The following is a 27,321-nucleotide window of genomic DNA, read 5'->3' on the forward strand; positions in this document are numbered from 1 at the left end:
TGGGTCAAAAAGGATCTTGCTGTGATTTATGTCATCGTGTGTTCTGCATATGTTTCCCTCTTAGAGTTTAATCGTGTCTGGCCTTACATTTAGGTCTTTAATCCATTTTGAGTGTCTTTTTGTGTGTGGTATTAGGGAGTGTTCTAATTTCATTCTTTTACATGTAGCTGTCCAGTTTTCCCAGCACCACTTACTGAAGAGGCTGTCTTTTCTCAATTTTATATTCTTGCCCCCTTTATCAAAAATAAGGTGACCACATGTGTATGGGTTTATCTCTGGGTTTTCTATCCTGTTCCATTGATCTATATTTCTGTTTTTGTGCCAGTACCATACTGTCTTGTTTACTGTAGCTTTGTAGTATAGTCTGAAATCAGGGAGCCTGATTCCTCCAGCTCCGTTTTTATTTCTCAAGGTTGCTTTGGCTATTAGGGGTCTTTTGTTTTTCCATACAAATTTTGAAATTTTTTGTTCTAGTTCTGTGAAAAATGCCATCGGTAGTTTGATAGAGATTGCGTTGAATCTGTAGATTGCTTTGGGTAGTATAGTCATTGTCACAATGTTGATTCTTCCAATCCAAGAACATGGTATATCTCTCCATCTGTCTGTATCATCTTTAACTTCTTTCATCAGTGTCTTATACTTTTCTGCATACAGGTCTTTTGTCTCCTTAGGTAGGTTTATTCCTGGGTATTTTATTCTTTTTGTTGCAAAGGTAAATGGGAGTGCTTCCTTAATTTCTCTTTCACATTTTTCATCATTAGTGTGTAGGAATGCAAGAGATTTCTGTGCATTAATATTGTATCCTGCTACTTTACCAAATTCATTGATTAGGTTTAGTAGTTTTCTGGTAACATCTTTAGGATTCACTATGTATAGTATCATGTCATCTGCAAACAGTGACAGCTTTACTTCTTCTTTTCCAATTTGGATTCCTTTTATTTATTTTTCTTCTCTGATTGCTGTGGCTAAAACTTCCAAAACTATGTTGAATAGAGTGGGCAACCTTGTCTTGTTCCTGATCTTAGAGGAAATGATTTCAATTTTTCACCATTGAGAATGATGTTGGTTGTGGGTTTGTCATATATGGCCTTTATTATGTTGAGGTAAGTTCCCTCTATGCCTACTTTCTGCAGGGCTTTCATCATAAATGGGTGTTGAATTTTGTCAAAAGATTTTTCTGCATCTATTGAAATGATCATAGGCTTTTTCTCCTTCAATTTGTTAATATGGTTTAACACATTGATTGATTTGCGTATATTGAAGAATCCTTGCATTCCTGAGATAAACCCCACTTGATCATGGTGTATGATCCTTTTAATGTGCTGTTGGATTCTGTTTGCTAGTATTTTGTTGAGGATTTTTGCATCTATGTTCATCAGTGATATTGGCCTGTAGTTTTCTTTCTTTGTGATATCTTTGTCTGGTTTTGGTATCAGGGTGATGGTGGCCTTGTATTATGAGTTTGAGAGTGTTCCTCTCTCTGCTATGTTTTGGAAGAGTTTGAGAAGGATAGGTGTTAAGTCTTCTCTAAATGTTTGATAGAATTCATCTGTGAAGCCATCTGGTCCTGGGCTTCTGTTTGTTTGAAGATTTTTAATCACAGTCTCAATTTCAGTGCTTGTGATTGGTCTGTTTATATTTTCTATTTCTTCCTGCTTCAGTCTTGGCAGGTTGTGCTTTTCTAAGAATGTGTCCACTTCTTCCAGGTTGTCCGTTTTATTTGCATAGAGTTGCTTGTAGTAATCTCTCATGATCCTTTGTATTTCTGCAGTGTCAGTTGTTACTTCTCCTTTTTCGTTTCTAATTCTATTGATTTGAGTCTTCCCTGTTTTTTTCTTGATGAGTCTGGCTAATGGTTTATCAATTTGTTTACCTTCTCAAAGAACAAGCTTTGAGTTTTATTAATCTTTGCTATTGTTTCCTTCATTTCTTCTTCATTTATTTCTGATCTGATCGTTATGATGTCTTTCCTTCTACTAACTTTGGGGTTTTTTTGTTCTTCTTTCTCTAATTGCTTTAGGTGTAAGGTTAGGTTGTTTACTTGAGATGTTTCTTGTTTCTTAAGGTAGGATTGTATTGCTATAAACTTCCCTCTTAGAAATGCTTTTGCTGCATCCCATAGGTTTTGGGTCATCGTGTTTTCATTGTCATTTGTTTCTAGGTATTTTTTGATTTCCTCTTTGATTTCTTCAGTGATCTCTTGGTTATTTAGTAGTGTATTGTTTAGCCTCCATGTGTTTGTATTTTTTACAGATTTTTCCTGTAAATGATATCTAGTCTCATAGCATTGTGGTGAGAAAAGATACTTGATACAGTTTCAATTTTCGTTAATTTACCAAGGCTTGATTTGTGACCCAAGATATGATCTATCCTGGAGAATCTTCCATGAGCACTTGAAAAAAAAGTGTATTCGGTGTTTCTGGATGGAACGTCCTATAAATATCAATTAAGTCCATCTTCGCTAATGTGTCATTTACAGCTTGTGTTTCCTTATTTATTTTCATTTTCGATGATCTGTTCATTGGTGAAAGTGGGGTATTAAAGTCCCCTAATATGATTGTGTTATTGACGATTTCCCCTTTTATGGCTGTTAGCGTTTGTCTTATGTATTGAGGTGCTCCTATGTTGGGTGCATAAATATTTACAATTGTTATATCTTCTTCTTGGATTGATCCCTTGATCTTTATGTAATGACCTTCTTGGTCTCATGTAATAGTCTTTATTTTAAAGTCTATTTTGTCTGATATGAGAATTGCTACTCCAGCTTTCTTTGATTTCCATTTGCATGGAATATCTTTTTCCATCCCCTTACTTTCAGTCTGTATGTGTCCCTAGGTCTGAAATGGGTCTCTTGTAGACAGCATATGTATGGTTCCTGTTTTTCTATCCATTCAGCCAGTCTATGTCTTTTGTTGGAGTATTTAATCCATTTACATTTAAGGTAGTTATCGATATGTTTGTTCCTATTACCTTTTTCTTAATTGTTTGGGGTTTGTTATTATAGGTCTTTTCCTTGTCTTGTGTTTCCTGCCTAGAGAAGTTCCCTTAGCATTTGTTGTAAAGGTGGTTTGGTGGTGCTAAATTCTCGTAGCTTGTGGTTGTCTGTAAAGGTTTTAATTTCCCATCAAATCTGAATGTGATCCTTGCTGGGTAGAGTAATCTTGGTTGTAGGTTTTTCCCTTTCATCACTTTAAATATGTCCTGCCACCCCCTCCTGGCTTGCAGAGTTTCTGCTGAAAGATCAGCTGTTAACCTTATGGAGATTCCTTTGTATGTTATTTGTTGTTTTTCCCTTGTGGCTTTTAATATTTTTTCTTTGTATTTAATTTTTGATAGTTTGATTAATATGTGTCTTCATGAGTTTCTCCTTGGATTTTTCCTGTATGGGACTGTCTGCACTTCCTGAACTTGATTGACTATTTTCTTTCCCATATTAGGGAAGTTTTCATCTATAATCTCTTCAAATATTTTCTCAGTCCCTTTCTTTTTTTCTTCTTATTCTGGGACCCCTATAATTTGAATGTTGGTGCATTTAATGTTTTCCCAGAGGTCGCTGATATTGTCCTCAATTCTTTTCATTCTTTCTTCTTTATTCTGCTCTGTGGTAGTTATTTCCACTATGTTATCTTCCAGGTCACTTATCCATTCTTCTGCCTCTGTTATTCTGCTATTGATTCCTTATAGAGAATTTTTAATTTCATTTATTGTGTTGTTCATCATTGGTTGTTTGCTCTTTAGTTCTTCTAGGTCTATGTTAAACGTTTCTTGTATTTTCTCCATTCTATTTCCAAGATTTTGGATCCTCTTTACTATCATTACTCTGAATTCTCTTTCAGGTAGACTGCCTATTTCCTCTTCATTTGTTTGGTCTGGTGGGTTTTTAGCTTGCTCCTTCATCTGCTGTATGTTTCTTTGTCTTCTCATTTTCTTAACTTACTGTCTTTGGGGTCACCTTTTCTCAGCTGCAGGTTCATAGTTCCCATTGTTTTTGGTGTCTGCCCCTAGTGGGTGAGATTGGTTCAGTGGGTTGCGTAGGCCTCCTGGTGGAGGGGACTGGTGCCTGTTTTCTGGTGGATGAGGCTGGATCTTGTCTTTCTGGTGGGCAGGACCGCGTCTGGTGGTGTGTTTTGGGGTTTCTGTGACCTTATTATGATTTTAGGCAGTCTTTCTGCTAATGGGTGGGTTTGTGTTTTGTTCTTGCTATTTGTTTGGCATAGGGTGTCTGCACTGTAGCTTGCTGGTCGTTTAGTGGAGCTCGGTCTTAGCGTTGAGATAGAGATCTCTGGGAGAGCTTTTGCCATTTGATATTACATGGAGCTGGGAGGTTTCTGGTGGACCAATGTCCTGAACTCGGCTCTCCCTCCTCAGAGGCTCAGGCCTGACACCCGGCTGGAGCACCGAGACCCTGTTAGCCACATGGCTCTGAAGAAAAGGGTGAAAAAAAAGAATGAAAAAAGAAAAAAATAAAGTAAAATAAAGTTATTAAAAGAAAAAAGAAAAAAAAATTTAAATAAAAAGAATTAAAAAGTAATAAAAAAGAAAGAAAGAAAGAAAGAAAGAAAGAAAGAAGGAGCAAGCAAACCAAAAAACAAATCCACCAATGATAACAAGTGCTAAAAACTATAGTATAAGAAAAATAACAAACAGGAAAAAATGGACAGACAGAAGCCTAGGACAAATGGTAAAAGCAAAGCTTTACAGACAAAATCACACAAAGAGGCATACACATACACACTCACAAAAAGAGAAAAAAGAAAAAAAATATATCTATATGTTAAAAAAGAAAGGAAGAGAACAACCAAATCAATAAACAAATCTACTATTGATAATAAAGTCTGAATACTAAACTAAAATAAACATAAGACCAGAAACAAATTTGATGCTGAAAGCAAACCCCAAGTCTACAGTTGCTCCCAAAGTCCACTGCCTCAATATTGGTATGATTCATTGTCTATTCAGCTATTCCAGAGATTCAGGGTAGATCAAGTGGATTTTGGAGATGTAATCCGCTGCGCCTGAGGATGCTGGGAGAAATTTCCCTTTCTCTTCTTTGTTCGCACAGCTTCTGGGGTTCAGCTTTGGATTTGGCCCCGCCTCTGCGTGTAGGTCACCTGAGGGCGTCTGTTCTTTGCTCAGACAGGACGGGGTTAAAGGAGCAGCTGATTAGGGGGCTCTGGCTCATTCAGGCTGAGGGGAGGGAGGGGTATGGAATGCGGGGCGAGTCTGCGGCGGCAGAGGCCAGCGTGACGTTGCAACAGCCTGAGGCGCGCCGTGCGTTCTCCCGGGGAAGTTGTCCCTGGATCACGGGACCCTGGCAGTGGCAGGCTGCGCCTGCTCCCAGGAGGGGCGGTGTGGAGAGTGACCTGTGCTTGCACACAGGCTTCTTGTTGGCTGCAGCAGCAGTGTTTCACGCCTGTCTCTCGGGTCCGCGCTGATAGCCACAGCTCGAGCCCGTCTCTGGAGCTCGTTTAGGTGGTGCTCTGAATCCCCTCTCCTCGCACCCTGAAACAATGGTCTCTTGCCACTTAGGCAGGTCCAGACTTTTTTCCAGACTCCCTCCTAGCTAGCTGTGGTGCACTAGCCCCCTTCAGGCTGTGTTCACGCAGCCAACCCCAGTCCTCTCCCTGGGATCTGACCTCCGAAGCCCGAGCCTCAGCTCCCAGCCCCCGCCTGCTCCGGCCGGTGAGCAGACAAGCATCTCGAGCTGGTGAGTGCTGGTCGGCACCGATCCTCTGTGCAGGAATCTCTCTGCTTTGCCCTCTGAACCCCTGTTGCTGCGCTCTCCTCTGTGGCTCTGAAGCTTTCCCCCCGCCACCCCCTGTCTCTGCCAGTGAACGGGCTTCCTATTGTGTGGAAACATTTCCTCCTTCACAGCTCCCTCCCAGAGGTGCAGGTCCCTTCCCTATTCTTTTGTCTCTGTTTTTCCTTTTTCCTTTTGCCCTACCCAGGGCAAAGGAGTTTCTTGCCTCTTGGGAAGTCTGAGGTCTTCTGCCAGCGTTCAGTAGGTGTTCTGTAGGAGTTGTTCCACATGTAGATGTATTTCTGATGTATTTGTGGGGAGGAAGGTGACCTCCATGTCTTACTCCTCCACCATGTTGAAAGTCTCCTCCCGATTTGTACTTTATATTTATCTGCCTTAATGGAATTTTGGATGACTACTACATTAAGAGCAGCTGGGCCAATTTAAAAGCCACTAATATACCAGGTGGGTATGAACGGTTCCAGACAGAAGAGGGAAAGGATTCCCTTGGAGGGAATCTAACCACAGGATTCAGCAACACTGATGGGTAACTTGTGATAATGTTTTTCAAACACTCGACAGATACCGAGATAGAATCTCTAGTTCCTCAGAGGACATGGCTAAGCAAGCTTTATGTTTATATAAAAAGTCAGTTTTTATAGTTTTAAGTTTCTACTTCCTGAGATTTGTTTTACCTTATAGTTATGGGCTAAATTGTGTCTTCCCAAAATTCATATGTTGAAGTCCCAATCCCTGGTACCTCAAAATGTAACTGTGGTGGTCAACTTTACATGTCAACTTGACTGGGGTAAGGGATGCCCAGAAAGTGGATAAAACATTATTTCTGATTTTTTCTGTGTGTGTTTTCAAAGGAGATTAGCACTCAACTTGGTAGGCTGAGTAAAGAAGATCACCCTCACCAATACATGTGGGCATCATCTGATCCACTGATGGCCTGACTAGAACAAAAAGGCAGAGGAAAGGAGAATTTGCTCTCTGTATGAGCTGGGAAATCCATTTTCTTCTGCGCTCAACATCAGTGTTCCTGGTTTTTGTGACTTGAGACTCTGACTAAATTACACCACTAGCTTTCCTTGGTCAGGCTTGTAGATGGCAGATCGTGGGATTTCTCAGCCTCCATAATCACATGAGCCAATCCTTCATAATCTCTTTCTATAAATTTATATATTGATATATCCTATTGCTCTGATTCTCTGGAGAACCCCTGACTAATACAGTGACCATATTAGGAGATGAGGTCTTTAAGAAGATAATTAAGTTAAAATGAGGCCATTAAGGTGGAGCCCAATTCCAATATGACAGGTGTCCTAATAGAAGAGTATGAGAAAGACACCAGGGAGGTGCTAACACAGAGAAGACCATGTTAAGAGACCAGAGGGTTGCCATCTGCAAGCCAGGGAGAGAGACCTCAAAGAACCCAACCCTGCTAGCTCCTTGATCTTTGACTTCCAGTTTCCAAAACTGTGAAAAAATAAAGTTCTGTTCTTTAAGCTACTTTGTCTGTGGTATTTTTTTTATGACAGTCCTAGAAAATCAGTGAACCCATTAATGGAGTTAAAGTTACTTGAGGAAGCTTTTTCTTTTCCTATGCCGTATAGAACATGACATTGGACTAAGAACACACTGTATATACTAGTTGATTAAATTCAGTTCCAGAGGCATAGTTCTCAAAGTGAGATCTCCAGACCATCAGTATTAGCATCACCTAGACACTTTTTTAGAAATGTACATTTTTGAGCCCCAGGCACTACTGAAACAAACTCCGGGGATGGGATAGAGCAATCTGTTTCAGCAAGTCCTCCAGGTGATCTGATTCACATTAAATTTTGAGAACAAGTGTTTCAGATGTACTGAACTAGGGACTGGGCAGCTGACATGCATAAGTGATGCAGCCCAGGTGTAAGTCAACAGCAAATTCTGGCATCTTGGCAAATTAGAGAAGGCACACATCTCCTTTGGGGTCAAGGCCAGCCAATACAGCTGGTTAATGTGGAATGGTCTTTATTTTTTAGAGTAAGCAAGCAGAATAGATTCATAGATGGCTATTTCATGACTTTTAAATGTTGGTAGCAAATTCTGATAATCGTTGGCCAACCAAATAAAACATGTTTGCAGGACAATTCCATCCTGTGTAAGCTCTAATTAATAATAAGGGAGTTTGGAGGAGGGCAGTATGATAGATTTGTGATTTCCCTTTTTATGTGTATGATTTCTTGCTACTATATTCAAAGAGAAGGAAATGAAATTGAGGAAATTACCTTGCTTTTTTTCTCTTCTTCTTGGTGATTTTTATATATGTTGGACTAGAGATTTAAATACACTCTGTGCATATAACTCCTCACTCTGAAAACGTAGTTTTAGAATGTATACTCTTCGTTATTCAGTGTTGTTATTATCCTAAGGCAGCGTTTGGATTTTGGTTCATTTACATACAAGGCAAGCATGTCTTTAATGGCCTGTCTCAGGTGGACAGAGGTCTGTTTTCAGAGCCCTTGCTGCACCAAGCCACGCTTCCACCGCCATCTGTGACTTTGTATGTGGGGATGTGCTGACTGGGACAGTTTCTTCTTCACTGACCATCTGCCACAGGTGCTGGAAACAGTGCCTGTAGTATTCAATCTTCAGATGAAAGGTTGAATTATCTGCCATGAGTTTCTTACTAAGTTGTTATGCCCACAGTTTGAATGCCATGTTCTATGGCGGAATCTAACCTGGTTTTATGGCTGCTTTTGTTTGCTTATTTGAGGGAATTTTTTTGCACCGTTTAAAAATGAATACAGAGAGGAAAGGAAATAAACATTTTTATTAAGTTCTTGATGGTTATAAAGTAGGAACGTTTGCCGGTGTCCTAAACAGCTGGTCTCTCCCTCCGCCCTCACCTCTACCCTTATTCCCACCCCAGGACTATAGCCAAGATCTTAAAGATGATATTTTCTGCCAGCAACACTACCATAAATAAGGACTACTGTTGGAAGAGCATGAAATGAAGTCACTTCAAGTAAAGGATAAGAAGTACAGCTTAACAACTAAAGCTGTAAAAATAATTAACAGAATCCCTACATATTTAAAGGAGAAGGATTGAAATGTGACAATTTACTTAAATCAGTTAAATCATATATCCAGTCCTTCATTTTGGGAAAACGAATTTTATTTTATAATCTAAGTGATTGATTATATTTAGAAATGTGATTATATTTAGAAACAATCTTAAATTAATTAAAGTAGACACAGGGAAAGGAATTATGACCTTTATAATACAGATGTAAATATTAGCTTAGAGAGGCTAAATCTCAGATCAAAATATGATAGAGTTAGAAGGCAAATTCTATCCTGTCTTAATCCAAATAAAAATTAATAATACTTATAAGAGTCTTTTTTCCACATAATCAACTCATACATTCCTGAACACAAAAATCCCACGAGTCAGATAACTTTGGATCAGCTATAACTTTATCAGTTCATTCCCTAATTCATCAATAGACTCAAGATTCTAAAGGCTATAAACACTTCTCACTTAATTAGGAGGGAAATTGTGCCTCTTTGGATGGTTTATCATTTCTCCCCTCCTCCAAATTCTAATATTCTTTTTAAACTAAAGTACCTTCCCTTATTTTCTTCACAGCTCTCAGACTTGGTTGTTAAGTATTCTGTTTCATTTTCGTCAGATTTTCTATTCAATGTAAGGATGAGGTTAAGATTAACATCCTGGGCATGTAGTAGATGAGAGAGAAAACAGTTCCTCAATTTAACAGAGCCTCATACTATAACCTCTACAAGAAAATAAAACCCTCTACTCTTAAGTTTGACAGCACGTTTTCTTTAAATTTTTATCTTATAAGAAATTGTCTCTTTCTATGACACTTGTATTTTCAAAGTTTCCATTATTCTCTCAGTTCCTGTTAGTGAGATCAGCGTGTGCCAACCTGAAAAAGAAGAATGCATTCAGCTGAGTCCCCAAAAGAGCTGAAATTGGAGGAGGAATATATATATATTTAAATAACCTCACACTGTATGGTTAGAGGACCTATCCCAATTCTTTTTCACATCAAACTACAAAGAATTAAATATTGTAGTCTAAGATCAGATCTGCATCTACACAGACATTCAGTGACACTTCGCAAAGATGTGCACTTCTCTAAAATGGCCCCAATGTTCTTTGAAAGAAAAAGAAAAAAAAAATCAGATTGTGGCATAAAACAATTACTATAACAGATACATGTTTTGTCACAACTTTTTTGAACAAATTTCCATCCATATGCAAGACAGAACTACATATCGAAATAACTAATTTTGAGTCTTTTGGGGTGGCATCCTCCTGCAACTTAATCTCAAGTAAAGCAATCTCTACCACTGCATTCAGTTCTCAAGAGGGCGGGTTCTGACTTAGGTCAAGCCTACTTTTGAAGAAAACAAGCAGTACTGTTTTATGTCTTTTGCTCATTTTCACAATAATGTGATAAGTATTTGTTGGGCTGACTCTTAAAGACACAGATGACTACTACATGAGCTCCAAACCTAAATTCAACTAGGAAATTCTAATTGTGACTGTAATATGGATTTATTTTCATTTTCAATGGTATGAAACTAGTTCAGTTGATTTATTTGTATCCCAACTGGAATGAAACTTGTTCAGTTATAGATACCTTGACCAAAAAAAAAAAGAAAAATACAACTTACATTATGGGTTAGGCTAACTATATTATTGATCAAAATATTCTGCCTCCAGAGAGTACAAATTGACCTTCCTTAACTCCATCTGCTTTTATAACCTGAGATTTTTAAAATGCCTGAAACTATCTTCATCAGATCTATACCAATCACTAGATCAGATTTCACTTGGAATGCATCAGTCAGAAAATCTCAGCTATATTATCTACCCACAGTGTGACTGAATCATCATTACTTTTCATCAATGACTATAATTTATGTCTTTATTATTTTCCTTCACACTAAATGCTGGCAAAAACACACAAGACTCCTACATTCTAAGTTGATTTAAAAAATCCTATAAGGACATGTTTGGTTACACCAGAGAAACAGTGCATAGTGTAGCGTGACAAGCTCTAGGGATGTGACGATCTGGGTGGTGCCATCAGTGGACATGCTTGACCTTATTTCTAATCGTTAGTGCTTTTTAAGGCCATGGAGGCAATAGTCACATGGGAATGTGCCCCATACCCAGTATCCTACCTACCTTCTATCCTTCTCTTTTAGGTGGATCTCATTTAGACACTGCTCTCATTCCCAGACCCCTCCATCAAATTATCACAATGAAAATGAGGACCTAGTCTACTGTCTCCTGTGTTCATTAGACTTCATACTAATAATTGGGGTATTGATGTGACTATAGACCAAAAAGGAAAACTGGATCTTGTTTTCCATCTCCACAATAATCCAAGATGCACCAGTACTTTCCATTGTTGAGAGAGAAGAATTCTGAAGAGGAACTCAGTCTCTAAAATCAGCAGAATCACATGTTATATATTCTAAACTTTTCTATCTCAGGCAACAAAAAGATCCTTTTTATTGCACTTTTCCAGACACAGTGGTAATTGAATAGATCATCAATGTCTAATCCTCAGCAAAAAGAAGGATAATACTTTCATGTAGCATATATTGGGGTTTTTTCTGTATAAAATCTATGATCTTCAAATATAGGTTTTCAGTATTCCTTTAAGCAGTCTTTTTGAAGTTGACCAATTTATGACTATTCTGACTTCTCTCTTCTCCTTCAGGTCATGAAATTTCATCTTTCTCAATTCAGGGTCACTGGAGAATACTCAGCAGTTCTTAGAAAAGGTTTATGGTTTACTAATGTAGAAAACAAGTGCTTAGATTTTGATGTTTTAAGAGGCTATGTGGCAGCCTCTGCCTCTGGCTTCTCTCAAAGGAGTCATTATAAAAAGCAAATTCAAATTTATAAAATGTGAGCCTTAGCCTTTTTGTCACCACAATTCCCTGCACCCACTCTTCTTCTGGGAGAATGACCTAGGAGATGTAGAACCCTCTCCTTCCATGGGCATATCTCATACATTCTGGATTATAAAACTAAAGTGGAAACACTGCCTGCTGTTTTGGCTAGTAGCTAAGTACATTCACCTCTATTTCATCCCAATTGATTTTGATCTCACTCCCTTATATTCAAAATATTGGCCTTACTAGATGTGTTGGTCTTTTGAGGTATTAATTTGGCTAGGATACAGTACCCAGTTGTGCAAACACTAATCTGGGTTTTCCTGTGAGCATATTTTGCAGATATGAGTAAAGCACATAATCATTAACTTTAAGAAAGGAAGATTATGCTAGATAATTCCGATAGTCCTGTTCCAACCGGTTGAAGGGCCTTAAGAGCAAATCTGGAGCTTCCCTGATTAAGAAATATTGTCTGTGGACAATACCTTCAGCCTATCGTCTAGAGTTCTAGTTGACCCTTCCTGAAGGCCTGTCCTACAAATTTCAGACTTGACTAGCCTGACATTCGCATAACCCAATTTCTTGCAGTAGAAAACTAATATAAGTGTTTATTTTTTAAATAAAAGAAGCAACATTATAATCAATAAAGTGGAATTTCTTTTCTCCACAGGGTTTAAAATATAACAGGAGAGAAAATATTAAACACACTCTTGCTACCCATGTTTCTATTAGTTTTCTATTACTCTTTTAACAAATTACCACAAAATTAGTGGCTAAAAACAAATTTACAGTCTTCCAGTTTTGAAAGTCAGAAGTCCAAAATAGGTCTTACTGAGCTAACATCAGGGTGTCCACATGGCTGAGTTTCCTCTGGAGTCTCTAGGAGAAAATCCATTTTCTTGCTTTTCCCAGATATTACAGGCTTCCTGATTTCCTTGGCTTGGGACCCCTTCCTCCATCTTCAAAGCCAGCAGTGTACCATCTTCAAATCATTCTCTGACTATGATTCTTTGCCTCACTCTTCCTTTCAAGGATACTTGTGATTACATTGTGTCCATCCAGATAATCCAGGATAATCTTCCCATCTCAAAGTTAGCTTATTAGCAAACTTATTTCCTTCTGCTACCTTAATTCCCCTTTACCATAAAACCTAAAATATTCAAAGATTCCTGCGATTAGAACACAGACACCTTTGAGGGGTCATTATTCTTTCTACAGCACCATATATTGCACTTGAATCCCTATTACTAATATTGAATTCTTTCGTGCTTCTATCTGTCCTGAGCCTTCTAATGTAGGCTCTCCTCTTTCCATAAATGTAAACTCCTTGATCCAGAGTCTAATTGTTGTTATTGTTGTTGTTTTCCCAACACCTATCCAAGTGGTGATTAGACTTAAATTCATACCTTGGTGAGTCTACCAATTTAATACCAACTTTGAAGTCCATCTCTTTTTTACCTTGAATCCATACTTTCCCCAAAACCTGTCTTAAAATCTTCTTTTTTCCCTTTTCTCCTCCCTTTTCAAAAACTGCTCATCATTGTTTAAACATGCTTACCCTGCCTAGCTTAAAAAGCACCCCTTTGATCCAGGCCATTTTCCTTTCTTCTATAAATTTCTTATACATTATTTCTACTTCTTCAGTCCATTTCTTTTGAATTTTTATTTACATTTCGACTCTGTAATCTTTCTGAAACTACTGTTGTTAAGTCTTCAGAAGACCAAAAGGAGAGAAAGCAAAAAAGGAAAAGAACAGAAAGAGCAAATTCTGAGTGATTTACCTGTCTGTTGGTTACCTAGTCTCTACAGATGTTCAGATACACATAAGCTCTATGTGTTCCCTTGAAGACTAGGAGGACATCTAGCTGAACTGTCTCAGGAGCTATTCAAGCAATGAAACAGTAAAGAATACTAGAAAGAATTTTGGACTAAGATTTGACTTATTTTCCCTGCCTCTTCTACTTAAAGTTGAATTCTTTGGAGGATATTGTCCTTGCCTACTTCAAAGAGTTGCTTTGGGAACCTATAGGGCTAAATACTTTAAAGTATTAACTTATCTATTTACATAAATAAAATACATGCAATTACTATTGGAAATAACAGATAATCACTATAAAATATAAATGATGATCAGAGGTATAAATACTCCTTTTGAATCTTCAATAAATTAAATTTTATAAGGACTCCATTGTAAAAAAAATGAAGCTGTGAGGTACAGAGGTTCTGAGGAATACAGTTTGGAAATAATCCATGTGTTTATTATTGTTTGAATACAAGTAATTGAAAATTTCAGGAATTTCAAATAAAATCAATCTGCTTTTCATTTTCCTGTGTGGAGGAGCAGTTACTTTTTTTTCTAAGTTTGAATTTTCAAATTATAGAAAAAAATAGCTCTTTTCAGATTTGACGTTTGACCCAATTACCATACTCTTTTCAAGTATGACATTTACTTACTTATTCATTCCATGAAAATAAAATCCTATAAATATAACTTTATATACAGACTGAAAATGATTAAGCAAATTGTAAAGCTCTTTTTTTTTTTTTTTTAAGTTTTTATTTATTTATTTATTTATGGCTGTGTTGGGTCTTCGTTTCTGTGCGAGGGCTTTCTCTAGTTGCGGCGAGCGGGGGCCACTCTTCATCGCGGTGCGCGGGCCTCTCACTATCGCGGCCTCTCTTGTTGCGGAGCACAGGCTCCAGACGCGCAGGCTCAGTGATTGTGGCTCACGGGCCTAGTTGCTCTGCGGCTTGTGGGATCTTCCCAGACCAGGGCTCAAACCCGTGTCCCCTGCATTGGCAGGCAGATTCTCAACCACTGCGCCACCAGGGAAGCCCCAAATTGTAAAGCTCTTTATGTTTGAAAGGAAATTCGACATAGATTGAAGATTGCCATTCAGGAAATTACCTTCTTAATTGTCTGCTCCTTAATACTAGTATTCAGAAAACTAATAGTTACACTTTCTTATACAGTCTGACATTGAATATGAATATGAGTCTGAGTAGCTTCTGAATATGCACTAGATGAAGACTATTGAATGAGACCAGATGCCATTAGTTTTGAGGGGTCTTTCATGCATGTGATTCTATATGTTTGGACAAATGTAACATTTGCCATTTACTACAAAGTTCTAGGGATATTATAAAAGATAAATAAAACTAGAAACAACACTCTAGGTTATGTTATGGCCTTATTTTTGTGGAAGCTAAAGGCAAGAGAGTCAGTGCTTAGGAAATCGTTGATTAAGTGAAATAAACTCGTGTCCTTTCAATATATGCCCCTATAGGCTTACTTTAGCTGGTTTAAATTAAAATTAAAATAGAATAGCAGAGGTAGGAAGCATGAATTGATGGCATTAAACTATAAGTTTCATTCATAAAAATTACTTTCCAATTTTAATAGAAGATGTAGTTTCAGTTTAATTTTGAAAGTATATTTTAACCCACTCTCTAATCTACATATTTTAAATAATTCAAAATGGAAAGTACGACATATGGCATAATGTTAATGATTTATTTTCTAAAAAAATGTTTTATTTATGACACTAAGAGAATGTTTAATACCCAAAAAGGGAATCTCAGAGTTGTTCATGATTCAAGTAAATTGCTTTCCCATGTTTTCTGTATTTTGCCTTAATAACAAATGATCTCTAAATTAAAATTTACTACCCTTTGAAATAATGTAAAATTTAGAAATTTTTCTGGACTTTAGCTATTTAGTTTTATTTTAGTGGAAGTGTGTTAAACATTCACTAATGTAGTATTTAGTTTGCTAAATGTGTGACTATATTAAATAATAACTAGGCATTTCTAGATATTGTACATACCTCAACTCTTTCCCAGGGTAGATAATCGGGATGGGTTTCCATGTTTTCTGAAACTTTATTTAGTTTTTACATTACTTTTCTTCAATAGTAGACAATTGTGTTTATTATTCCAATAGTATAGCAAAGACTATAGAAAATTGTTGATTTTTATAATTCATTTTACTATAATTTTTAAATTACTTTCATGAAGAGTTTAATGTGATGAAATTTTTTTTCTTAAGGACTAGGTGTTCAAAGTTATCTAAAAACATATCAACACTAATTTTTTTTTAATTTTGGCAAATTTAACTGCCCCCAAACTAAAATAAATTCATTTATTCAATCAATCAATATTTATTTATTTTTCATAATATGAATATTTCTACTATGTCCTAGCTGTAGGAACAGTAATTGAAAAAGACAAAGTCCTTGCTTACATGAAGTTCTCATTTCAAAAGAGGAAATACACACAAATATATAAACAAATACATAAACAAAACTTCTGACTTTTTTCTCAGGCTACTGCACTTCTTGGGCACTGCCTTTCAAGGCACAGTTGGTGTTCTTGTATTCTTGGCAAATTTGAAGCTTATTCTATGCTAAGGAATTTTTCATTGATTCGTTACATGGAACCATGTACTTTCCATGAAACACTCCTACAAATTCAAATATTGGGATCACAGCTTAAATGACACTTTCTCAGAGAGGTCTTCCCAGTTTTCTAACTACCCCCTCCAAGACTCTTACTTATTACTTTTTTATTTTCTTCAGGGCATGGGACACAAACATATTATGTACATAGAACTTATAAAAATAATTTCTATACACACATATTTGATGTGTTTATAATATTTATATGCAATTGTGTTTCAGGGTCTTTATTTCCTTATTCATATATTTGCTTATTTCCATATTTTCTGCTCAGTAGATCATAGACTTCTGGAGAGGTGGCACAATTTATCAACCTTGTTTATCATTAGGAACAATTCTTGAGTCATAACAGGACTTGAAATCCTTGCTAAATGAATGCATCAATGAATGAGGGTCACGGATAACTATTTCAATAGATGGTAGAAGCCATTGGAAGGGCTTAAATCACAGAGGTAGAGCATCTGATTCACATATTAGAAAGATCACTCTGGTTTTTGCCTGAAGACTCAGTAGTTTTATTTCCTATGGGTATTGTGCCCTTATTGTAGTTCACAAACTCATTATGAGTGTCCATAAGGACATAGATTTCATGAATGCAAAGACTATAACTTTTATCTTTGAATTTTGATGCCTAATGGAAAGCCAAGTACTAGTCGTACATTCAGAAATATCTGTTGAATAATAAAATGACTTGTGAGTTGTAGGCATTCAGTTAAGCACAATGAATAAGCTGATTATTAGGCTCAAGTCCTGACTTCAAATATTCAATTTCTAATTTCAAAGATCCAATTGGCTAGTAATAAAGGCATGCTTGCTAGCAAATGACTGAATACAAAGTTCTATAGAGTAAAATAAATTGGCAACTGGATATTGGTCTATTGCTCTGATATGGAAGACCAGAGATTAAAAAAAACAAAAACAATGTTTTTATTAAAGTTGGTCTTGGAAAATTTTTATTGTTTGTTTTGTGCTCATGTTTATTTCATCTTACAGCTTACATCTATGAGTTTATAACTTACATTAAATGTATAACATTAGATAAAATCTAGTGTATACATGTGATGATAGTTTCTGAAACCATGTTGTTGACCACATTTTTAATATAATTTAATGAAAACGATTTTATAAAACATAAAAAGAACCTGAGTTTGTATCGAGATAAACCTGATTTCAATCCTTAATCCACTGTGTATTACCAGATGATTGATTAATATTCACCACAGGATCTGATATAGTGAATATTAGCTTTTTTTTTTTCTTCCCAACTATGAATTAAGCTGGTCTCACTAACTTAGTGAGATCTTCCGCAAAGCCAATTGTTCTCAATGTATAGTACATATACTGAGGGTGGTAACTGTGGTGCCTTTTGATGAGATGGCTAATAATAGGTGGAATAAAACATTCTCTCTTCAGCACAAGGGCAGGGCAAAGGGTTGGAGCAAAGGAAACAACATACATCAAGACTACTAGGACTAATAGAGCTCCTTCCTCTGGTGGCATTGGGTGGCAGGATAGATGGTTTATTGGGAAGACTGGGTCACAGGGTGAGGTCAGCTCAGCAGGAATGAGTATTCTTCAAGAATTTGCCACAATGTCGAGCAATCCAAGGCTCAAGTGTTGGAGGAGATCATTAGAGAGGATGTGCTTACCAACTGACCCTTGAGCTGGACCCAGGCAATAGGGGATCCTCACAACTCCCCTGTCCTTGGAATGAATGTTCAAGTTCCGCCCACCTTTCCCACACTAGGAGCTGTTTCAAGGACATATCTTAGAGAGAGTCAGGTGTTGTTGAGACCATCTGAACTGAATATGGGACTGAACACACTTTTGGCCTCTATATAAACTTTTTAAAGATTCTGGCAAGCAGCTGCAGAGATCTACTCATCTTGCAGCCACCCAAGACAAGCTTAGTATGTAAGTTCCCTGGCTTATTAAACCTGCCACCCATCAATCTGGAGTTGTGTGCTTCTTTCTTTGGTGTCCCCTTCCCCTGGGTGTATGGGGACCAGTTTCAGGTTTCACTCAGGAAGCTCCCAAGGTTTGCAAACCAACACTCAGTGGCTGCAGTAGGTAGAATTTTGGCCTCCACGACATTCAGCCACTAGTGTTACTCCTGTGAATGTGTTACACTGCATGGCAAGAATAACTTTACAGATGAGATTAAAATAAGAAGTTTACCTTGTATTATCCAAGGGGCTCCAACATAATAACATGAGCTCTTAAAAGTAGAAGAGGAAGGCAGAAGCACAAGTCAGAGAAACAAGGCAGAAAGAGAAGTCAGATATCCAAGCATGAGAAGGCTTTGATTTATGTGACTGGCTTGAAGATAGATCTAGGGGACCTTGTGGAAACAATGAAAGGAAATGAATGCATCCAATATCCTGAGTAAGCCTAGAAGATTCTTTCTCAGAGCCTCCAGGTAAGATCACCTGTCAGCCAACAACTTAGCTACTTCCTCGTGAGGCCTTAAGCAGTGTACCCAGTAGAGCCTGCTGGATTTCTGACCTGTACAACTGGAAGATAATAAATGGTTGTTATTTTAATTGACAATATTTGTGGAAGTCAGTTACGGCAACAATGGAACACTAATAAAATGACTGAGCTGAACAAACTTCAGCCCAAGAGAGAGACTTGATGGAATCCAGGAGCCAGTGATCTTCCCCAACCTCTGGCGCAATTAAGCACATCCTGAGGCTGAAAACTTGACCCTGGGTAAGTCAGACCTGAGGTCCAGTCTTGGCTGCCCTTTTTATTAAGTATCTCTGCCACTCATTTCTCTAAGTCTTAGTTTACTCAGGACAACAACATCTGTCTACCTCAGTGGGTTGTTGTAAGAATTGTATTTGATTTTACATATAAAATTCTTGCTGGAAACATAGTAAGGGATTCAGAAATGGTATTTACTTTTACCATTAATATTACTTATCAGGCATAGCACCCAACTGTCCTTGAGAAGATTTTGTTGCATTAATCTATGGCTGCATAAAGACTTAACCCAAAATGACATGAGTTTCATTTCTCCGTAATTCCATGGATTAGGAGTTCAGATAAGGCAGAACACAAAGGCTTGTGTCTCTCTACAGTAGCAGAGGCCTTGATAGGGACCACCGGAATGGCCCCTAGCAGCTAGGATGACTTAACTGGTGTCTTATGTCAGAGTCTCAGTTCTTACCAGGCTCCTCAGCTGTCTTCCATGTCTCATTTCAGTCTAGCTTTCTTAAGCTTCCTCACAACATAGTTGCCCAGGGAAAGTGGGATTTTCTACGTGGTGAATGGCTTTCCCCAGAGATTATGCAGAATCTGCCAGCTTTCTTAAATTTAAACTTAAACTACTGTACCTGAAGTAACATTGTTTAAGGGTGCAAACTTACAACTAGAAGACAAATAAGTCCTGGAGGTCTAATACATGCCACAGTGAATATAAACAAGATTGTGCTATAATAATCAAACTTGGTAAGGGGCTAGATCTTACTTATACCCACCACAAAAAAGAAATAATAATTACGTGATGTGATAGAGGTGCTAACTATCAATATGATTACAATGGCAATCATATTACAAAATATAAATACATCAAACTACATGTTGTACATCTTAAATTTATACAATAAGTCAAATATATTTCAGTTACAAATAAATAAATAAACTACCAGACTTGACATTTGCACAGTATCACTGCCTCTCATTTTACTGAACAAACCAAGTTACAAGGTCATCCCAGATTCAAGAGGAAGTAAAACAGGCTCTTTTCTTTGGGGAGAATTTCACTTATGTACAGGATGGGAAGGAACTGATGGTGGATATCTTTGATAATCTCTCCCACAGATTGCTAAACTTAATCATTTGGTCAATAACTAACAAAAAGCAAAATTCTTTATATTATCTGAAAAAACTTACTAATTCATTTGAACATCACACTGAAGCTATTTTAGAAATTATAAAAAAATACATTGTTTTCCCAAAGAGACAACAGTGATGAGTAAAGAAGATATTTTGCATCATACAGCAGGCATCTAGAAATAATATAACACAACCAGAAGGAGACATTGAGCAGATTCACTTTAAAGAATTTCTTCAAAGAAAACTTTTTGAACAAAATATATACTGCATTTTATTTAGAAATATATTCTATATATTCTCAGTTGCCAACTTAGTTGGTAAAAATAGCACCTTTACCTCTTCCACCTTTATTCAAAAATTAGTGTTATATTGAAATAATAAAATGTTTTTATTTTTTATAGAAACTTGTACTTGTGTTAATCTAAACTACATTGATAATATTTTCAGTATTATTGAGGAACATATTAACAGTTATCTTTGTTTTGTAAATAGAAAAATATATTGCATTTATTTTATAATGGAGTTTCTCTCTCTCTCTCTCTCTCTCTCTCTCTCTCTCTCTATATATATATATATATATATATTTAACTTAGAAAATTGATATGTAAGTCACTCAGCCAAAAAAAAAGAAGACAAAATAAAATATGAATGTCACAAGTGATTCCTCTCCTTGTCTCCTTTCAGGAATGAACATAAAATGGGTGAAAGGGACACATATCTGATGTTCCCCCATCTAATCTCAAATCCACTCTGGCTTTTGTTATATGAGCATCTCATCCATCTGAGTGTGAGTCTATTGTTGAAGGGTATATATTTTTAATGGAATACTGGTTCTAAAAGTAAGACAATGGCTTAACTGATGCTTACCTAAAGGAAAAATATTCCAGCATAGAAAGAAAGATACATTTTAATAGACATATTAAGAACAGTATAGCAATTTCTATGAGACATAGTTCAAGGAGATTTGAAGAGTGATTTTGACCACTCTTTATTTATTAGCCAAGTTTAGAAACCAATTCTCATATAAAAGATGAGCTAAAGGAATTAGTAGGCTTAACTGCATGAATAGAAGATTATTAAAGTGCATTTTTAAAATCACACAGAGAAATATGTGATTCTTTATTTTTGAAAAGATATAGCCATAGAAAATTAGGCTATTTAGATTTTATTTTATGTTAATTTTAAATAATAGATGAAATTTTATATCTGAACTCAAGGAACATTAGCCAAGTAAGAGAAAATCAGTTGAGTGTATAAAATCTGTTATAATTTGGTAAATTATAAAGATGCAGAATAAACATCCCCAAGTATTAAAATAAGGTTTAGCAATATAGAATAGATTTATTTGCATTTAACAAAGATCTCATGGCTGTTGCTGAAGAAATACTAAAATACAAACAGGCCTTTATCCTGGAACTTTTGTATGTCAGTTGAATAGCAGTCAATCCCACCTGAGTTAAAACTCATCTGCTCAAAAGCACAAAACTTGTTGAGAATATAATAAATTTGATTATACCAAATTGAGGCAAACAATTTTTTTCAGGGAAAATATTTTACCATAGCAACCATATAATTGTGTGTGTGAGAGAGAGTGTGTGTGTGTGTGTGTGTGTGTGGACATGTGTGTGTGTTTGAAGAAGGAATGTGTAAAGTGATAAAAGTAATATTTACAATTTCAACTTCTGAAACATAATCAGCCCTGGGTAATGGCAAGCACAACAACTAAATGACAGCACGTGTTTTGCAAGATGGTATCACTGTCTGTATCTGTACCTAGGTATCTAAAGTGTCGCCTATTTTAAAATTAGAACTTTAAAACTATGAATGCTTATAATTTTAACTTTGATCAGACCAAAAGTTAATATTTGTGACCATAATTTAATACTAGTGCATTAATTTCTCTCCTCAGTTTGGAAGAGCCACATCTACGAAGGCACTGACAACTTGAAGAGAGGAGTTTTGCAGTCCAAGGGGACGCCGGCAAGGTATATACAGTTCAAATGCACGCCTGTTGTTTGAAAAGTGCCCGTTGTCCAAAGGAAGACACACTGCTACCATGGAACAGTAAAGATATTGACATTCCAAACTAACACCTATTTTTATAATCTACTCACTCAAAATAGGTGAGTATAAAAATGCCACAGCACATTCAAGATACGGGATAAAATTAATTTTCTGTTTTAAAAGGTTACCATTATAACAAATTCAGTGTAATATAACAGTGCTCTTTCTGTTGTATTATTTTACTGATCTCTAATACCTAGGAGTATTAAATTTACACAAATTAAAAAAAATAAAAGAAAAAGTTTTGTAAATGTGACTCCTAGGATAAAGGAGACCTACACTGTAAAGTAGAATTAGTACTCTAATAAAGAGTTTCCTTAGCTTCTGCATCAGACAATATATCTTGTGAGATTAAGAATAAATTGATTTCTGTGATGAGGAATATCAAAATGTTAGATTCAAAAAAAATCTGAAGAAATCCAACTCAGTTATAAAACAGGGAAATTCACAAGGGAAGGAGACAAAGAATGGTAGGAATTTTCCAAGCTCTTGTCTGTTACACTGTTTCTTATAGTGTGGAATGATTTATTATCTATCAATCTAGTCTCATTATAAAATAACAACATTTCAAAACTATCACAGTTTAATATTGATTCCCACCACTTTGAATGACCTAAAGCCAGAATATCTGAATAAAAATCATTGATCTAATCTTCACAAATTAGCAATGTTCAATATTTCTTTTAAAATTATAAAGTGTCAGTTACATAACAACCAAATATCTACAGGAAATGGTTAAAGAAGGTGACAGAACCAGGATTCAAACCTAGAGCTATTTATATTCACAATCCTTCCTCTTAGCTGTATGCCACATAGCTTTCTTTCTCTACAATCTAATACACTGAAGCTTTGTACAGGGGCAGTATAAGCATAGCCAATGAGGTTTACCTGAGGTGTGATTATTGCTAATTGAAAACAAGTGCATTGATATAACAGTGGTACACATCAATATCCAATGTTTCACTGCCTTAAAAACGACAGTCGATCCTTCCACACAGCTATACTAAATAAAAATGAACACAGGAATAGTATGACGCATTAAGTGCTCTCAGTCAATGAAATAACTACGAGAAATATAGAACTACAGACAATGCTTTTCAATTTTTGTTTAAAAAGACACTCAAAATCTCATGGAAGAAGGCATCTCTATTAAAATGTGAACGTCTACAATGTCAGCTTCAGACAACTTTCAAAATCTTTCCGTTGGAAAGATGAAAAGAGGACATTTTAAAATAAAACCACTGCCCAGTTAATCATTTACGAAAGCAAGTGAAGTTTCCAAGAGAAGGACCCTCAAAAAAAGATATCTAGAAGATGCTGTCTGCATTGATGACACTTGGATTCTTACCCTCTGCATCTACAAGTGGTGGTTCTTGCCATCTCAGCGTTTTCACAGTACTTCATTACTGATAGGGGTGAGGTAAATGCACATGAAACCATCAACACTGAGGGAGTCTGTCACTATCCTCAGGATATAGGAAAGCTGGCAACTTGGGTATTAAGAGTTATGAAGTTTCTTCACAATGCTCAAGGGCAAAAATGCCACATTCACTTACTTTCCTAAATAAACATTAAATGTGGCTCTGTTCCTGCCTGAATTATTTTGTGGAAAAATTAAGTATCTGTTATTTTAAAGGTCCCTCTACCTTTCTTCAGTAATTATAAAACCCTAGAGGTTTGGAATTCAGAGAAATGGAAGGGACTTTTGTTTCTGATATAGTGCTGCCATCTTTGAGATGGCCAGCACTCAAGCCTTCCTGGGCCACTTAAATCAAACGGCTCCAGAGTTCATGGCACTGCTTTCCCTGCAGAATGGTTACCAATCGTATTTACTGATTTAGTGCTTGAAAGCCATGTATTGATCACATGGACAAAAAAATAATAATTTTAATTTTCAGTTGCTGTATAGTTTTATGTGTTTTTAAAATTATTATTTTAATTATTATTTGTTAAAAATAAAACTAAATTTACATTTTGGTTTGATTTTTAACAAGTAATAATTTGGTAGTTTTTGAAATGCAATTATTTTTAAAAGCATTCTTGGGAAAATGCATCTCTTAATAAATTTTTTATTATAAATTCATTTATCCATAGATAAATCTTGCTTACTGTTAGAAGGTGACCATCAGATTCTATATTTCTATATTCTCATTTTTAGAGATTTAAGCTCTGAGAAATCTTATTCTCAGAAATAAGGAGATGAGAGAAGAGGCTTTTTTATGTCACTCAGTTCTTTGAATTCCTTCAAAGAACTATGACAAAAATTGCAGAGTAATTCATCATAAAAACTGATTTATAATCATGTGTCCACTGACAACTCAATTAGATATTTCTTCAAGTTTTTGAAAGAATTCAATATAAAAACATAAAAAATTTATTTGTCAAAGGTTTTGTTATCTAGCTATTGGAGTCATCTACTTTTTAAAATAGAGGTGAATGTTTTGAATTGTCCCCTTTGTTTTGCATCCTGGAGATTTCAACACCCAAAGACAAAGCATCAGAGTCAAGTTCAAGAAGGTTGAGAAGTACACTTCTCTTTTGAAAATGAAACCTTGTGGGAGAAAGGTTTTTTTTTAAAAGGAAAAAATGGAAAGAGGAACAACAAGAATTAGGAAACAGTTATTCGAATGTGACACCTGAAAACTGGTTAAAATTATTTGCTTGGTCAGAATGCTCTTCATAGTTTTCTCTTAATCCCAGGGGTTAGCAGACCTCAGATTGAAATTAGGAGCCTAAATGGCAAATAAAACCATTCAACCAACCAAGTCAGTTTTATTTTCTGTAAAGTAAAATCTCCAAATTCATTTTAAAATTCAATTTAATGTCTTTTGAAGTGTCCCTATAGCAATCATCTCAATTTAATGCATTTTGAAGTGTCCTTATAACAATCATCTCAACTCTGAATTCTAATTTTAAGATAGATATGTAGATAGTCACATTAAGAGATAGTTACATCAATCTCTGGGTTGCATTGTAGTAACTGAACACAACACTGAAGACTTGACTAGTGGTGGAACTAGGTCCCATCTCACAGGTCACCCAGAAACAATTTCATAAAGGAAAGCCTATGGGGGAAAAGAAATACATAAGGGAAGCATTGCAGACCAAGGGAGATGGAGTCCTTCTGAAAGGTCAAGTAATTTTTGTCTTAATACACAATTTAATTTCTCTACCTTTTCTATACTTTGCAGGCTATAAGGACAATCATTCTTCAGAGCAGAGGACAACCATGCAAAATCATTAAAGTGATATGCTTGTGAGGTAAGTCCTTCCTCACTTGATATGGTTAGTAGGTACTAAAAAAAAAAGTCCCTTCTATTCTAATACTATTCTAATACTATCTCTATAAATGCCCATTTTTTCTCTGTTGTGCTCTCTCTAGCTCTTTTGTTTCTCTCTTTTTCTGCCTCAGGCTAGGATGCATGTTCCAGTTATAAGAATTAACTCAACAATCCAGGCAGATTGAGTGTTCCGAAGTAATAGCGTATCCAAAACAAGATTACCTTTCTTTTTTCCAAGGTAGAAACTATTAATTAAAAGTGTGCCACTTAAGACAGGTCTGACTGGACAAGATGAGAGTTTGAATCACTATCAGATATATGTTTGGTTGTATTTCAACCTTGAGGGAGAAAAAAAAAAATCAGGTTAAGATTAATGCATCTTTGCTAATAATATGACATGTAAATCACAAAACAACCTCATAAGTAGTAATAGCATGGGTTTAAATATACCCTGTCACCTTGGAGAAATAATGTTTTTATCATATAGGGAACCCATAAGATAGTACAAAATGGAAAAGGACAATAAATAAGCAAAGCAGAAGCCTCTACTAATTTAGTAGCGACCACAGGTTTTCAACACAAAGGGGGCATTCTTTGGTAACATGGTTCAAAAGAATTTTTATTTAGGTAGAAAATAAAAGCTTCGCATAATTAGGTGCATTTAGTTTAACGGTTGTTGCAAAGTCTCCTTTTTTTTTTTTTAAATGAAGCCTTCTTTATTTATTTATTTTTGGCTGTGTTGGGTCTTCGTTTCTGTGCGAGGGCTTTCTCTAGTTGTGGCGAGCGGGGGCCACTCTTCATCGCGGTGCTCGGGCCTCTCACTGTCGCAGCCTCTCTCGTTGCGGAGCACAGGCTCCAGACGCGCAGGCTCAGTAGTTGTGGCTCACGGGCCCAGTTGCTCCGCGGCGTGTGGGATCTTCCCAGACCAGGGCTCGAACCCATGTCCCCTGCATTGGCAGGCAGATTCTCAACCACTGCGCCACCAGGGAAGCCCGCAAAGTCTCCTTAATGGCGGTGAAAATAAAGAAAACCTCCCAAATGAGAACAAGTAAAAGATATTTATCAGAGTTTGATATAGCAAGAGAATAGCCACCAACACTTGCATTTCACAGAGACTACATGGCAGGCAGAGAGTGGAAAATGTTTATAGTGGAAAGAAAAGAAAGCTTCACATGTGACCTGATTGGAGATGTTGGCACAGGGAATCTGGGGGTGGGCTGACCAGAGTGGGGCATCCTGCGTGACTGTTTAGGGCTCATAATTGGCTTTTTGTGGTTGGGCCTAAGTTGGAGCTGGAGGGCAAAGATCAGGGAAGCTGTCAGTTATCAACTAGTTCCTTACTATTTGGGGCCAAATGCTGCAGAGGTTGTGGTTTAAACTGATTGCTGCAGAGGTTCTGTGTCAGTGTTCTATTTTTACACATGAGATGGCCATTGTCCATTCATACAGTCACTGTTATAGTATAAGAGCAGAAACTACTTCAGGGTTCCAGGTAATAAGGATTTAGTAAGTTGTACAGTGCTTAACCTCTGCTTTCTGGATGTGGTGATTGGCCTAAATAAGCGTTTTGCATTCAAGTTCAAGCTGTGTGGAACATATTATTCCAACTCCGAGGAGGCTAAACTGGGAACCAGAGTCCTTCAATAATGTATTTGAACTTACAACGAAGAGAGAGCAAGACTCAATTGGGAATATAGGGAATGTACAACTTGGACTTGACAACAATTCCACCTCTACAGCTGTGCCAGACACCAGTCTGAGAAATAAGGTGGAGAACCAGGGGAGGGTAGAGATGGGAAATCAGTAGGAGTATATAAAAATGGAAAAGTCTACGTTTCTGAAACATAAAGTCAAGCAGTACCCCTGCCTTTCTTGAAATTTTGCACAAGAACTAGTTAATTCCCTTGTTTGCCAAAGTGTTTTTGTGTCATCTTTTGCAGTCTAATGAATCTTGATTATTACTCGTTAAGAGTTTATGAAATTCCTGTTATGGATGAGGCACTGT

The 27,321-nt window shown here is 36.6% G+C and overlaps 1 long non-coding RNA gene across 13 annotated transcripts in view; it reads left to right on the plus strand.

The window, feature by feature from the left end:
• Positions 1-27,321, plus strand: part of LOC309621723 — a 281,097-nt gene that overhangs the window by 217,870 nt on the left and 35,906 nt on the right. For 11 of the 13 annotated variants that reach the window (XR_014240208.1, XR_014240209.1, XR_014240210.1 and 8 more), the window contains 3 exons: positions 20,656-20,758; positions 21,881-21,956; positions 25,227-25,296. This is a non-coding gene — a long non-coding RNA (uncharacterized lncRNA). Of the gene's footprint in view, positions 1-20,655; positions 20,759-21,880; positions 21,957-25,226; positions 25,301-25,447; positions 27,233-27,321 lie in introns of those variants that run through there. The other 2 variants (XR_014240220.1, XR_014240218.1) reach the window with 2 other exon arrangements.

Source organism: Balaenoptera borealis (genome assembly GCF_965194805.1).
Source record: "Balaenoptera borealis genome assembly, contig: HAP1_SCAFFOLD_942, whole genome shotgun sequence".
Lineage (NCBI taxonomy): Eukaryota > Metazoa > Chordata > Mammalia > Artiodactyla > Balaenopteridae > Balaenoptera > Balaenoptera borealis.